General features: G+C 37.4%; 1 protein-coding gene across 1 annotated transcript in view; it reads right to left on the minus strand.

Moving 5' to 3' along the window:
• Positions 1–13,972, minus strand: part of CTNND2 (catenin delta 2) — a 934,064-nt gene that overhangs the window by 700,089 nt on the left and 220,003 nt on the right. The window lies entirely within an intron of this gene.

The raw sequence follows: 13,972 nt of genomic DNA on the forward strand, positions 1-13,972 counted from the left end.
CTGGGTTTGCCTGGCAAGTGCAGATATTTTGAATCCAAGTAGGGATGGATGCCATTTCTGAGGATCTAAGGCAGGAGGCAAGGAAAGCAACATGAGCAATTGCAGAGAAAATGAAGAGGGTCAGTTCCGGTTCCTCTCAGAACCCCATCTTCTCTCCCCATCTCTATGGAACTGTACCCCTTCCATTTTATATACATATAAAATTTTTAATCTCTTATACATTTTCCTACCTGTACCTCCTTTGCCTTTCAAGTACAAAGACAACTTACAAAACAATTTTCTTTCCAAAGAGCCAGGCATTATTAGACAAGGTAAGAAAGTCCACATTATAGCTCAATATTGTCACCATTACTGGATCACACAATTACTGAGAAAAGAGGTGGGAAGTTCTTAGAGAGTTATGGCAGCAAAATAAATGTTTTACACATCTTTGGCATTGTCAATCCTGTATTTTTAGATCCCAATTGATAGGGGTTAAGGAGGAGGTGAGTGGGGTGAAATTCAGTGATTAAATACAATAGGGTGGAGCTCAAAAAATGAATGAATATTTAGGAGTAAAATAAATCTCTAAAGTTTAAGAACAGCAATTAGAACACTGAACTGTGCAAACAGTCCTTGAATGCTGACAAAAGTTAAAGAAAGCAAGATGTACATCATTTGGAGCTATTCTGTCAAAACCTCCAACAAGGCTTTTAATCCCATATGGGTTTGTGCCATATTTTGTCATTCCTTCGGACAGTTTTCATCTCAAGGTTAGGAGGCTCTGAAGCCATTCCTATTTGGTGCAGATAAGTTGTATTTTACATTCTACTATGAGTTTCCACCATTCTTCTTAACTTCTGATTCTTAAGCTTAGAACGTTTCTTACAAAATGTATGACTTTAATTAATTTCACATCTGCTTTCCTTTGGTATACATTAATATATTACCAGTAAATGACATTCAGTTTACTGAGCATTTCTCAAAATTATCTCATCCTCTCTAAAAGATAATCCAGAACTTGGTCCTCAATTAGTTGTTTCCATTGTGAACCAATCTTCCTGTCTCTTCTGGCTTCCCGAAATGATTCTGTGCTTAATTTTTGGCTGTAGGTGGTTTTCCAGTAAGGTGACACCAGACAGACCACTAGAATAATCGCTATTCCCTAGAAACATTGGTTAGTATGAAGACATATTAAGAGGCAGAAAAGGAACTGGATTTGAGTAGAAACATTTAAAACACTGATATACAATAATGCATTTAGGAAACGTGAACAACAGATGGTTATGAAACCAAGAAATTAAAAAATGCCCATGTCATCTTATTGCAACCCCATGTATTCAAGTTTTTTCTTTTTTTTTTTAATCAGTCATTGCTGTTCAAAAATGTGAAAGGAGACACTATAAGTAAGTTCTATTTTAATCATATCTATGTGCCATTTCCACACAAAATAGTTAGATTTTGTTGGTGCTCATCCAGTATCATTATTGACACTTCTAGCAAAAAGTCCAGATTTGTAGCAAAGGTCAAATTAATCTGATCCAGGAGGTATCAAGAAGAACACTGCAGGGCTCCCATTTATATTGGAAATGTATTTTGTTCTTATTTTCTACCCCATCGAAATATTATTCTGGTTCACCATTCCATCAATAGGCAGTGAACTGAAAGGAGGGACAGAAACTTCCTTCCTGATAGCAGGAAAAACACCCACTCTCCTCCAGGCCATAAATGAGTAACACATATCAACAAAACTTCGACAATAAGCACTTAAACATTACTTGGCACTGATAATGAAGGAAATATGTAATGTCAGAATTCCTTTCACTATCAGGAAAATAATCTAGATAGATATTTCAGAAAAGTAATGTATCAGATTGACCTACTGTACGCCAACTTGAAGTTACCTCCTACACTGATAAAAATGTGCTGTCATTTACTATTCAAATTGCTGCAGCTTAACAAATGCAGTATATACCACGAAGAGACCGGGTTTTGTGAAGTTGTGACTTCAGAACTTCAGAATTGTAATTTACATTAATAGAATTGGCTAGAGCTATGGACCTGCTCGATCCATTGTTCAAATAAAACTCCCTAACCAGCAATCCTAGACAGTGCAGTCAGCCACAATGCTGATGGTGGAGTCTTTGATGTGTGTCAAATGAAATAAGGACGATAAATTAATGCTCTGACAACTATCAGCCTTAGTTAGGAAATTAAATATTATTAAGGCAAAGCCCTCTAGCACTACTGACCACTGAGATGAGCAGGGAACTGAGTTTAACATGAGGTACTGCGTCCACCCCACAAATTAACCTAGCTAAAAAATTGCAAACCATGCAGATCATGAAAAGAGGTAAGGCTGATCTTCCCACAGTAAGGAATAATAAACATTATTTTGAAGTACTGTGTTAAGACTGTGGCAAGTTACAGATTAGCTTGAGGAAAGCAGTCAAATTTCCTGGCTTATGTAAGTGGAAAGTGCAGAGTACTCAAGTCTTTGGCACAGTTGGCTGCAGGAATAAAGCACAATTGTGTGAGTCGTCCTAGGTCCCTCCCTCCATCCCTCACTTCTGTTTTTTTTCTTTACCTGTCTCTACTTGACCACATTGACAGATATACATATTCCACACAGAGGCAAGATGGACAAAATAGGATTAAATCATTCTCACACTCTGAGATCCAGGAGGAACAGAAGAACTTTGTTTTTTCAACATCTCTGCATCTCCATGGAGGACTATGAATGGCCCTTCCTGGAATGATGTGCCTCCAGTCACTGTGATGATGGAGATGAGGTCTTGGATTGGCCAGTCATGAGCCACACACCTATCCTGGAGGACTGGAATTAACCACCCCGCTAAAACCACATGGAATGACTAGTTACATAAACAAAAGGGACCACAAAAACACCACATGGGAAATTAAAATTGAAACTAGAAACATGGGAATTAAAATTGATACCACTCTCCATTCCTATTAGAACTAAAATACCGTCATTAATTAAAGTCTCCATTTCATACCATCTTCAGGTTCATCATGCTGGATTATATTAGTAGCAGGTATCTCTGAAACAAAGACTGTAATAAAGTCTAGGAATGGTCATCCAGGCTGGATTTCACCCCCTCAGGTGTTAATAAATTTAACTGCAACCCAAAGCTCTAGGGATGGACTTTGAAATAACTGATTCAGTTTTGTGATCAAGTGGGTTAATTCACTGGTCCCTTTCCTTCCTCACATTGATCAGCCTCTTTACTTTCTACACCCAAACATGTACAAGTCTCTCACACACTTAAACATGCCAGCAAGCAGCCTACCATACCTGATAATGATCTGTTAAATTCAACCAAATAGTACAATCCCACTAGTGGCAGCTAGTAAGATTTATAACATGCCTTGTTCTGGTGAAACAGTGCTCCCAGCCCTCATGGATCCTGTGCTCTAGTGAAGGAGACACAAATTAAACAACTAATTACACATTCATTAGTTATTAAACTGTGATGAATGTTCTAAAGCAAAATAACCTGATTTACGAGAGTATAATTCAAGTACATGACTTATTCTAGGAGATAAGAGAAAGCCCTTTTTTTTTTTTTTTTTTTTTTTGGAGAAAGTGATGTTGGAAGTGTAACATGAAGGAAACACAGGAATTAACTATGGAATAGGGGTGGGGGAGTGATGAAGAATGTTTCCGACAAATGGGACATCCTAAAGGAAAACTCTGAGGTGTAAAGACCATGGCATGCTGAGAAACAGTGAGAAGGCCAGGCTGGGAGAAGACAAGAGAGCAGGTACAGGTGGCATGAAATACGCATGATGACCCGAGGCAGGGGGCGGAGAGCAAAGGCACATAGACTTACGCAGACTGTGCTCTCCCTCCCTGGAGCAGTGGTTTCCAAACAGGGCAATTTTGTCCCCCACCCTGACATATGGCATTGAATAGAGACATTTTGGTCATTAGAACTGTGATAGTGGGGGTGAGGGTGTTACTGGCATCTAGTAGGTGGGGACCAGGGAAGCTGCTAAACATCCCGCAATGCACAGGACAACCCCCCATGACAAAGAATCATCTGGCCCGAATGTCAATCGTGTTGAGGTTAAAAATTCCTTCCTTAAAATAACAGGAAGACCTGCAAAGGTTTTCAGCAGAGAAGGACCACATTAAAATGTGCATAACATTAACTTACAGCAACTAAAATACCGAATTCCTATTAGGAAGACGAATGGGAGAAAAATGAGAATAAACGTGAGGAGTCTGAACTGGAAATAACCTGGGAGGACTGGACAGGAACAGCAGCCCAGACGAGCACGGGTCTGGACAGGAGGGCAGCGCAGACAGACACGAGAAGTCTGGAGAGCAAGCCAACTGGCTTGCTTGGCGTCAACTGGGGGCACAGGAAAGAGAAGGTTCCAGGAATGACTCCCGTGGTTTGGGCCTTTGCAACTGGGTACGCAGAGCTACCACTCACTCACAGTGGAAATGCCAGAGGAAGAGCAGATTTTAAAGAGATAACCATGCAGTCAGTTCCGGACATTCTGGGTTTTAGGTGCCTGTGAAATAGTAAAGTGGAGATTGATATAAATTGAGAGACATCAGTGATGGCCATTAATGAGCTCCTCAAGGAGGGATGGAAGGAGAGGGGAAGACAGCCTCCAGCTAAGCCCTGAGGACTTAAAAAATTTTTTTTTTCATTGTACGTGTTTATAGGGTACAGTTTGTTGTTTCAATACCTGCATATATTGTATAATGATCTACTCAGAATAGTTAGCATATTTATGTCCTAAACTTTTATCATTTCTTTGTGGTTATAACATTCAAGATCCTCTTTTCTGGCTATCTGGAGATATACAATATTATTAGCTATTGTCACCTTAGGGCGCCAGAACTGCTTCTTCCTATCTAACTGTGACTTTATAGCTTTGTACCAGTCACCAACCTTTCCCCAGTCCCCCTCCCTACTCCCTTTCTCTAACTCTGGTAACCACTATTCTACTCTCTCTTTGTCCCTTTCTTTCCTCTCTTTTTAATTTATTTTTCTTAACTGACCAACGATAATTATATGTATTTATGGAGTACAATATGATATTTGAGTACATTCACACTGTGTGCAATGATCATATAAGGGTGTTTAGTATATCCATCACTTCAAATATTTGTCACTTCTTTGTGTTAAGAACATTCAACATCATCTTGACTTGCTATTCAAAGATACCCAGCACTCTGCTGTTAACTGGGGTCTCCCTGTATTGCTATAGAACCCCAGAGCCCATCCTTCCTCTCTCTCTAATATTATGTATTTACTGACCACCCTCTCCCCATCTCTCCCACCCGTCTCTAGTAACCACTATTTTACTCTCTACTTCTGTGAGATCAACATTTTTAGCTTCCACATATGAGTGAGAACATGTGATATTTCTCTCTGTGCCTGGCTTATTTCACTTACTATAATTTTCTCCAACAAGCCCTGAGGAATTCTGTTCCACACTTAAAAGGTGGGTAGGGAAGAATAAACCGGTGAAGGAAACAGAAGGAACAGCCAGAGTGGTGAGAGGAAAACCAGAGAAGAATTCTATTTTCTATGCCAGGAAGAAAGTAGTTCAAGAAGGATGGAGTGCTCAGCAGAACAGAATAGAGCCTGGGGATAAATTAAATGAGAACTGAACCATGGCCATTGTTGACACTCCAGAAGCACTCAAATGTATGAATCTAATAGATGGCAGATTAAAGTCTTCTGAACTTAATAAAAGCTTTCTTGTCTGTCTGCACTGACACAAGTCCTGCCTTTTCTCTTCATACGTCTTCTTAAACAAACCTGATCTTGCTACTTATTCCACACAGCTTCTGTCTTGCACCTGCTAAAGGACTCTCCCTAAACAATCCTGGCTCTTGAGGAAACAAAATATTTGCTTTCCATTCCCAATGGAGAAAGTTAATGAAGGGATAATAAATGCAACAGAAAGTATAAAGAGTAATATTTTTTTGTATAATCCCCCAATTTTTCTAACTACACAGTGATCTTAACTATAGACTCATTCATCACAATGTAATCACCACTGACCATGCCATGTAGGTACATATTATAATTTGATGCATAATCCCTTGAAACAAATTGGTTTACACCTGTCAGAAAGGCTGAGCTTGCCAGCTACCTGCAAGTTTACTCATTACATGCCCTGAAAAACTACTGACCTATTAGGAAAGGGTTAATTTTTCTCAGCAGCATTCACTTGGTTGCCATTTGAAGTAATTATCACAATACAGTAAGATACAGACAAGCTGTCTACATATGAGATGACTGGAATAGCATGCTCTCCTTCTGTGCAGGTAAGTGCCCTCTTAGTACTCCCAGGTACCTGCAAAAAGCAACTGGCCTGTCTGTAACTTCTTGCCGTTGAGTCACAGCACAAAGTCATATGGTACTTGAATTATCTCTGGTTTCCACAGAGAAAATGTGCAAAGGCTGCACTCTGGTTAAACATGTGGCAGTTTCATATTCTCTCACTAGATGCTAAGATTTTTATATTAAACTTATTCTCTGTACCTGAAGCCCTGGGCAATTCTATTGGGTGGCAACAATATTTACCAGAAACCAACAGATGGAAGCAAGATAACAGAGGCGGGCCAGGTATTGAGGATTGCCCTTACAGCTTAACATGCAATATTCCATAAGTGATCCAAATACAATTCACTCAGAACCATTTGCTCATTATACTGACGACATCTGGACAGACTCATCAGAAGTAAGAATGTCTACTCTGGCCTGTGAATGTGTTCAAGATAAAAGTATTCCATTGAAAATATACTGAAAGGACATTTCTTTGTGTCAATTCAGAGGACAAAAAATAAAGATCCTCCTTTAGTTTCTTTAATAATCCTTTTGCTGTATTTATAAAGGTGCAACAAATTTGGGGCTACATAAATTGTAATACTCTTCATGAGATATGCAAGGTGAACAGTAGAAGGAGACAGTCATTGTACTCAACAGCAGCACTGAAATTACTGAGTACCTGAAATGTACCAGGAACCAGGTTAAAGGAAGGTAATACAAAGGGTTCTTGCTCTTAGATAGAAATGCAGCTAATAACCAAACCAAGAAGCTTAAAATGTTGGCATATAGTCTACTCTTCAGATAGGATTACAAACAAATACAGCACAAAAAACCATGCCACTTGAAATATCACAGAAATAAACAACTGTAAAAGATGAGGAAAATAAAGGTACGGGAATTAGAATTTACCAACTAAATAGGTAGAAAACATAATAATTAAATAAGGATAATTATTAAATTTCTTGGAACAGAATTCATAGCCCCAAGACACAATTTAAATCACATTTTCTACATCACTTATTTGCCAGTAAATCATGCATTGATTTGTAATCTGTCCTGTATTTTCTGATGGTTCAGTTTGCACTGCTAACAACTTATCACGTGCTTATGGTTTTTCTCACTAACTAGTTTCTGATGCATATTACACTTCACTTAGAAACACACAGACACATAGTGGAGATTCAGACATTTAAATATTCTTTTAAAAGCAGTGCATTAAATGCAAGTTTAAGTTTCCATGTCAGAATGTAAACTCCAGTGAGGTGATAAAAATTTCACTGAAACAATTTTAGGAATTTTAAGTATTCTGAGCCTGAGTGTTGCACATACCTCTTATCAAACAGCTGCAGAAAATAAACTGGTTTAATTTGCTCCTAACATTTACTCTCTCTTAAGTCACATATTTCAACAAAAATTCATAATTCATGATAAAATCAAAGACAATAATTTTTCCCCCTAAATCCAAATTCATTGTTTTTAATGATTCATAGCACACAACCTAGGTTTAATGGTCCTGTAATTGTTGAAGACGGCCTTTGCATTTGCCAATAATTAGTATTCTTCATTTCTTTTCTACAAGACTGCTCTTTTAAGAGAAAGAATAAATGCATATCTTCTTAAAATTTTAATTGAAAATAATATACGTTGGAAAGTGAATTTCCAATCTAGCTCCTTCAAAAAGCCACTTAGAATCACAGAGTGTAAACTGGAAATCTCTGTTGAACCCCCATGGAGAAACAACTCATAGAGCTCCAGGCAGCATGACACTGTGTTTCCATCATGATGATGGAGAGACAGACCTGAGGTCAAAGCCCTGAGTCATTGTCTCCTGCTGATGTTTCCATTTCCTCGTTGTAACTTGGAGGGTTTGGAGGAAATAAACTCTAAGCTCTTAGCAGTTCTAAAATGTAAGAATGGTAAAAGTGCTGGGATTGCAAGATTTCAGAAAAGAGAATAAGAAGGGTATAGACCTCATAATATACTGCTCTGATGTTGTTCTTCTTTTAATCAAGAGAGATAGCCCCTATACATTTTGATAGATTATTTTTAATAGAAAAGAAATAGCTCAAAATATTTAATGAGAAATATTTTAAAGACACTGCTTTATTGAACAATTTTTTTATTTTAAAGTAGGGTGGAACATTCAAAACAATTTTCTTTATTTTAAATGCATATTTTCTTCTCCAAACTCTATTTCCTCACATGCAATCAAGTATATTAAGTCATATATCAGGTTGGCAAATTGTCCTGGCACAGTTAGCGCACGTACTCTACCTCCTACAATTTTAATTTCTAACATGAGTGTGAATGAGAGTTTGAAGTTGTGTGTAGGTGTGTATGTACGTAGCATATTTATTTCTGAATAAGGTAACATAATCATGTTCAAACAAAAGACAATCTATGAATCTATCCTAATGGCCTTTAAAAATTTGATCTACAGCATTCCATGAGCAATTAAATTACTACCAAAAAGTGATCACATAGAAAAGTTTAAATATTTTAGAATGTTCAAATTCTCACACTGCTTCTATAAGTCAGAAAACTGAGACCTTTTGACTTAAACCAACATTTGTAAGGTCCTACTTAAAGTCAATGCTTCAGCCAGGACTAGAAAGAATCCAGATTTATTTGCCTCCTCTAAGTGATTATCTTAAAATTACACAGTATGCTGAATAAAATGTGGAGAGAAAAAATGGAAAGAAAAGCGCAGAGGAAAAAATGCCATGTTACTTCATTAGAAAACGTGAAAAATAAGCACAGTCATATGTACTAAAGTACAGGAGTGAATGTGGGGGGCATTAAACATTCAAGGATTTATTTCTATGTAATAATTTCTCTTGGCACACTTACTACAAGATCTTTTTCTTTTGAACTGCTGGTAGCTACTCCATTCTCTATGACCCTCACCGGAATATCCTACATTGAAAGCAAATGAATAATTAATAAATATATAATAACTTTAAAAAAAAAAAAGGGTTTTGTATCTGTGCCACCTCTGGGAAAAAGAATAGGCTAAGCCCCAGCTTGTTTCACACTGACCTGTGGTCAGCTCACTAGGCAAGAGCAGGACCCAGGGAATGAGGTGCTCTACGGCACTTGTGCTTTCAGAGAGAAGTTGCCATCTCAGAGCCTGGGTCTGATGCCAACAGAACCATTCTGAGACAGATGGAAGTATGTTTTCCTTTTCCAGAAACGTCCCTTCCAATTACAAATGTCAAGATAGCTTTCAAGGCCAGTTATGTTTACTATACTGACCAAAGGGATCACAAGCGATGACTAACAACTTTTTTACAGTTCACAGTTTGATTTTGCCAACTGGGACATCTGAATAGAAGGACAGAATGAAGACTTGAGGAGAAGCCCCACTAAAGAATGACAAACTGCATAAAGATGAAAAAGGAGGTACAATGTCATAGGCTTACTATCAGTATTGAGCTAAAGCACAAAGGAGCTGTAAAAAGGCTTGATGTTGCAAAGCGTAATAAAAGTACTGTCGTGCTTTTTTATTGTAGAACTCTTATGCTCTGTGCTGATTGTTTCCATAACTATCGTGCGCTTGGTCAACCACTATGATAAGTCATCTCACACACACTTCTCAAAGAGAAGGACCCACTTCCTTTCCTCTCTACTTGTTAATATGAAGACCTATGTATAATCATCATCGTGAAATAAATCATCATTAATGTTTTGTAACTTATTACCTTCATTTTATTGGTAGTGAATCCTAATAAAATTGCCATTTTGTAGCCTAAAACATATTATCAATTCATGTGGTTTAGTATAAGTGGTTTATTATTTTTAAAAAGTAGATTATTACAAAAATCAGATAATAGTATACAGGAATATATCAATTCTATGCCAGCCCTCCGACATTTTACTTTATTTATACCTGGAGCCACAAATTCAAATAAGGGGCAACAGATAAAGTACTTGTATGAAGTTGCTGGGCACGAATTAAGGGAGAGGTCAAGGAGATGAAAGCAAACTCACGTTCAGCCAAAATTGGTTCAACTCTTTAAAAATGAAAGCAAAATGGTGACCATCATACTAAACCGAGAGGCAGTTCACAATCCCACCTCTCATGGATTTCTTAAAACAAATATATAATTACTCAAGCCTTCTGGTTCCTTGAGTGCCAGGTAATATTTGATTGTATGTGAACTAGGATCATAATGGTCTCCTAGTTGCCACAACACAGATTTAAAGTTTTAGATGTAATAATTAGTTAAAATAAAACAACTTCTTCTAACCATGGCTTACTTTTCCAAACATAAAGATTACATTTTTAAATTTAACCTTTCATTTCTGAATATAGAAACTCTAAAGACAGCAAGCTTTGCATGGATGCACTGAAATGTTTTTCTAGGTTAAATTCCATCAATAAATAATATAATAATAATTTGAATAACTCCAAACCTATTACTATAAGTTGCAATTTGATGAACACTTGCAATTTTATTGATCTCTGTTCCAAGAAACTCAACAAACATTATCTCATGTAATTCTCTCACATCAAACAATGTGAGAATTATTTTCCCAGTTTAGAGATGAGGATCAGAGGTTGTTTATCCTTAATCCTCACTTTTTCTAAAAAGAAGCTCCTTTAGCATTCAAATCCATTATGTACACAGCTTAAAGATTTAAGGAAAAACTCGTGTGATATGGGCAACTTTGCTGGGCACAGGGAGAGAACTTGCCAACACCAGGACCTTTCACTTGCTGTCAGCAGCAACCAACCTTCATTTACAATAATCTTTCTTTTCTAGCAGAGTTAGGAAAGCAATCTTTTGAAGAAGTGAGCCATTAGTTGGAAGAAGGAGAGGGATATGCTATTAAATTATATAATAATAATAACAATACTATTTCTAGTGAACGAACCATATGTGTTTTTATATATGCCATATTCAAAGGGCTCTCCTGGGAGTATTTGTGAGCTCCAGAAAGGAGTGCTCATAGTCACTGCTGATGGTACAGCTCTCACTAATGAATAGTATAAGAGGAAGAAATATGGTGAATTCCAAAATGTTAGCACGTTAAAATAATTAACAATATACTCTGTTATTGGAAGTAATACATATATAGTATTTAATGTTATATAAGAATGTATTATATGTATTTACATTGTATAATATACACATTTACTATATACATATATAATAGTTACATATATACACATATATTTAGAAATATATACATAGTACATAAAATATGTATGCACATAGTACGTGTAAATAAATTATCTGTAATATATTATTTATTTAAAAAAGCTTCTGCACAGCAAAGAAAATCATCAACAGAGTGAAGAGACAACCTACAGAATGGGAAAAATTAACCACAAACTACACTTCTGACAAGGGATTAATATCCAGAAAATATAAGGAACTCAACTCAATAGCGAAAAAACACATATAATCTAATTAAAAATGGGTAAAAGATTCAAATCAACATTTTTTAAAAGAAGACATCCAAAAAGCCAACAGGTATATGAAAAAAATGCTCAACAAAAGAAATCACCAGAGAAATGCAAATCAAAATCACAATGCAATATCATCGCAGTCCAGTTAGAATGGGTTTTGTCAAAAAATGTAATAAATGCTGGTGAGGGTGTAGAGAAAGGGGAACTCATACACTGTTGGTGGAAATGTAAATTAGTACAGCCAATATGAAAAATAGTATGGAGGGTCCTCAAAAATTAAAAATAGAACTCCTACATGATCCAGCAGTCTCACTACTAGGAATATATCCAAAGGACATGAAATCAGTATGTTGAAGAGACAACCGCATACCCATGTTCATTTCAGCACTATTCACAATAGCCAAGTTTCAGAATCAACCTAAGTGTCCACCAACAGATGAGTGGATAAAGAAAATATGGTATATATATGCACAATGTAATACTATTCAGCCATAAAATAGAATGAAATCTTGCCATTTTAGCAAAATGGACGGAACTGGAGGTCCTTATGTCAAGTGAAGCAGGTCAGGCACAGAAAGACAAATACCACATGACCTTACTCATTTCTAGAATCTAAACAAGTTGATTTCATAGCTGGGAAGGGTAGTGGGGAGGGGAGGATGGGAAGAGGTTGGTCAATGGGTACAAAGTCACAGTTAGAAGGAGGAATAACTTCTACTGTTCCAGAGGGTTTTGAATGTTCCCACCACAAAGAATTTATAAATATCTGAGGTGACAGATATGCCAATTATGCTAATTTGATTATCACCCCTTGTATTTATGTACTAAAACTTTACTTTGTACTCCATAAATATGTACAATTATCATGTGTCTGTTAAAAATAAATGAATAAATTTAAAAAGTGAGTCTGACAATAGGTCTTAATTATGTTGAGCTGGTTTTAAAGAAAATCAACTTTTCCTTCCCATGGGAGTGGGAGGGAACAAGGGGAAATATTTTATTAAAAAAACAAACTTAATAATACTAGCGAACAATGCCAGCCCTCGTGGAGTACCTCTTCCAGTACAGATGGGCATTGACGAGTATATACATACAGTGTGCTGGAAATCAAAACGCCCATGAAGAAAGCTCAAGCAGGGCTGGCCAACAGCGTCATCTTCAGTACGGCAGGCAGGGAAGACCTTATTGCAAAAGTGACATTTGACCGAACACTTGAATGAGGTGAGGAGGTGAATCACGTGGAAATCTGAGGAAGAACATTCCAGGCAGAGGAAATAGGAAGGCAAAGACTCTGAGGTGGGAATGTGCCTGGTGAGTTTGGGGAACGGCAGGGAGATGAGTGTGGCTGAAGCCAGATTTGTCTGGGTGAACATCAGAATGAGACCAGAAAGAAAAGTGGTGTAGAGCAGATCATGTAGTGGGTTGCGGGCCATTTTAAGGGTGTTGGCTTTTACTCCGAGCAAAATGGAAAAGTATTGCAACTGCTATTGGCTGTTATTACTTATAATTCTTTCTGGGAAATTTTCACCAAATCTTCCAAGCTGGGTCAAGAGCCTTTTGCCTCTAGTCCCACAGGCACCTGATCCCTACGTCTGTTCAGGCACTTCCTACAGCAGCCCTCTCAACTCCCCAACCGGACTCCTGGAAACCAAGCCTCAGCTATTCATCTCCATAACCCCCCGGGCTTTGTGAGTTGCTTAGCATGAAGGAATCTCTCAATAAAGAATGAATGAATGAATGTTGAAGGAAGAAATGAAAAATAATAAATGCACTGTGAAAAGACCAGCAGGCCGTGCTGATGCCATAGCAAGCTGAGCACCTTCTATCGAGTTCTGAAAATAGTGATGAAAAATAAGCATATGGCATGCACGGACATCGTGTTTAAATTTTCAGCAATTTCAGCAATAAGGCTCAGTGATGCTAGACTACTTGCCTAAAATTATTTTGTTTTATCATTTTCAAAACTCTTGCATGTTATCTAAATCTGTTTCAAAAATATCCCTGTGCTTTTCAGATTTAAATATCTCCATTTTCCAAATAAGGAAAGTGAGGCTCAAAATATCAAATGACTAGGGGAAGATTCACTCCTCTAATTCAGGACCTCGCCTCCTGTGAGAAGGGCCCTACTGCTCACATGGACTACAACTGTTGCTTACAGCCCAGAGCTGCAGCACGGTGAGCTGAAGTCAGGCAGAAAAACTGTAATGACAGACTGAGATCATGAAGAACACAAGCAGAGAACAATCGCATTCTG

This window comes from Cynocephalus volans, chromosome 2 (genome assembly GCF_027409185.1).
Source record: "Cynocephalus volans isolate mCynVol1 chromosome 2, mCynVol1.pri, whole genome shotgun sequence".
NCBI classification, from domain to species: Eukaryota; Metazoa; Chordata; class Mammalia; order Dermoptera; family Cynocephalidae; genus Cynocephalus; species Cynocephalus volans.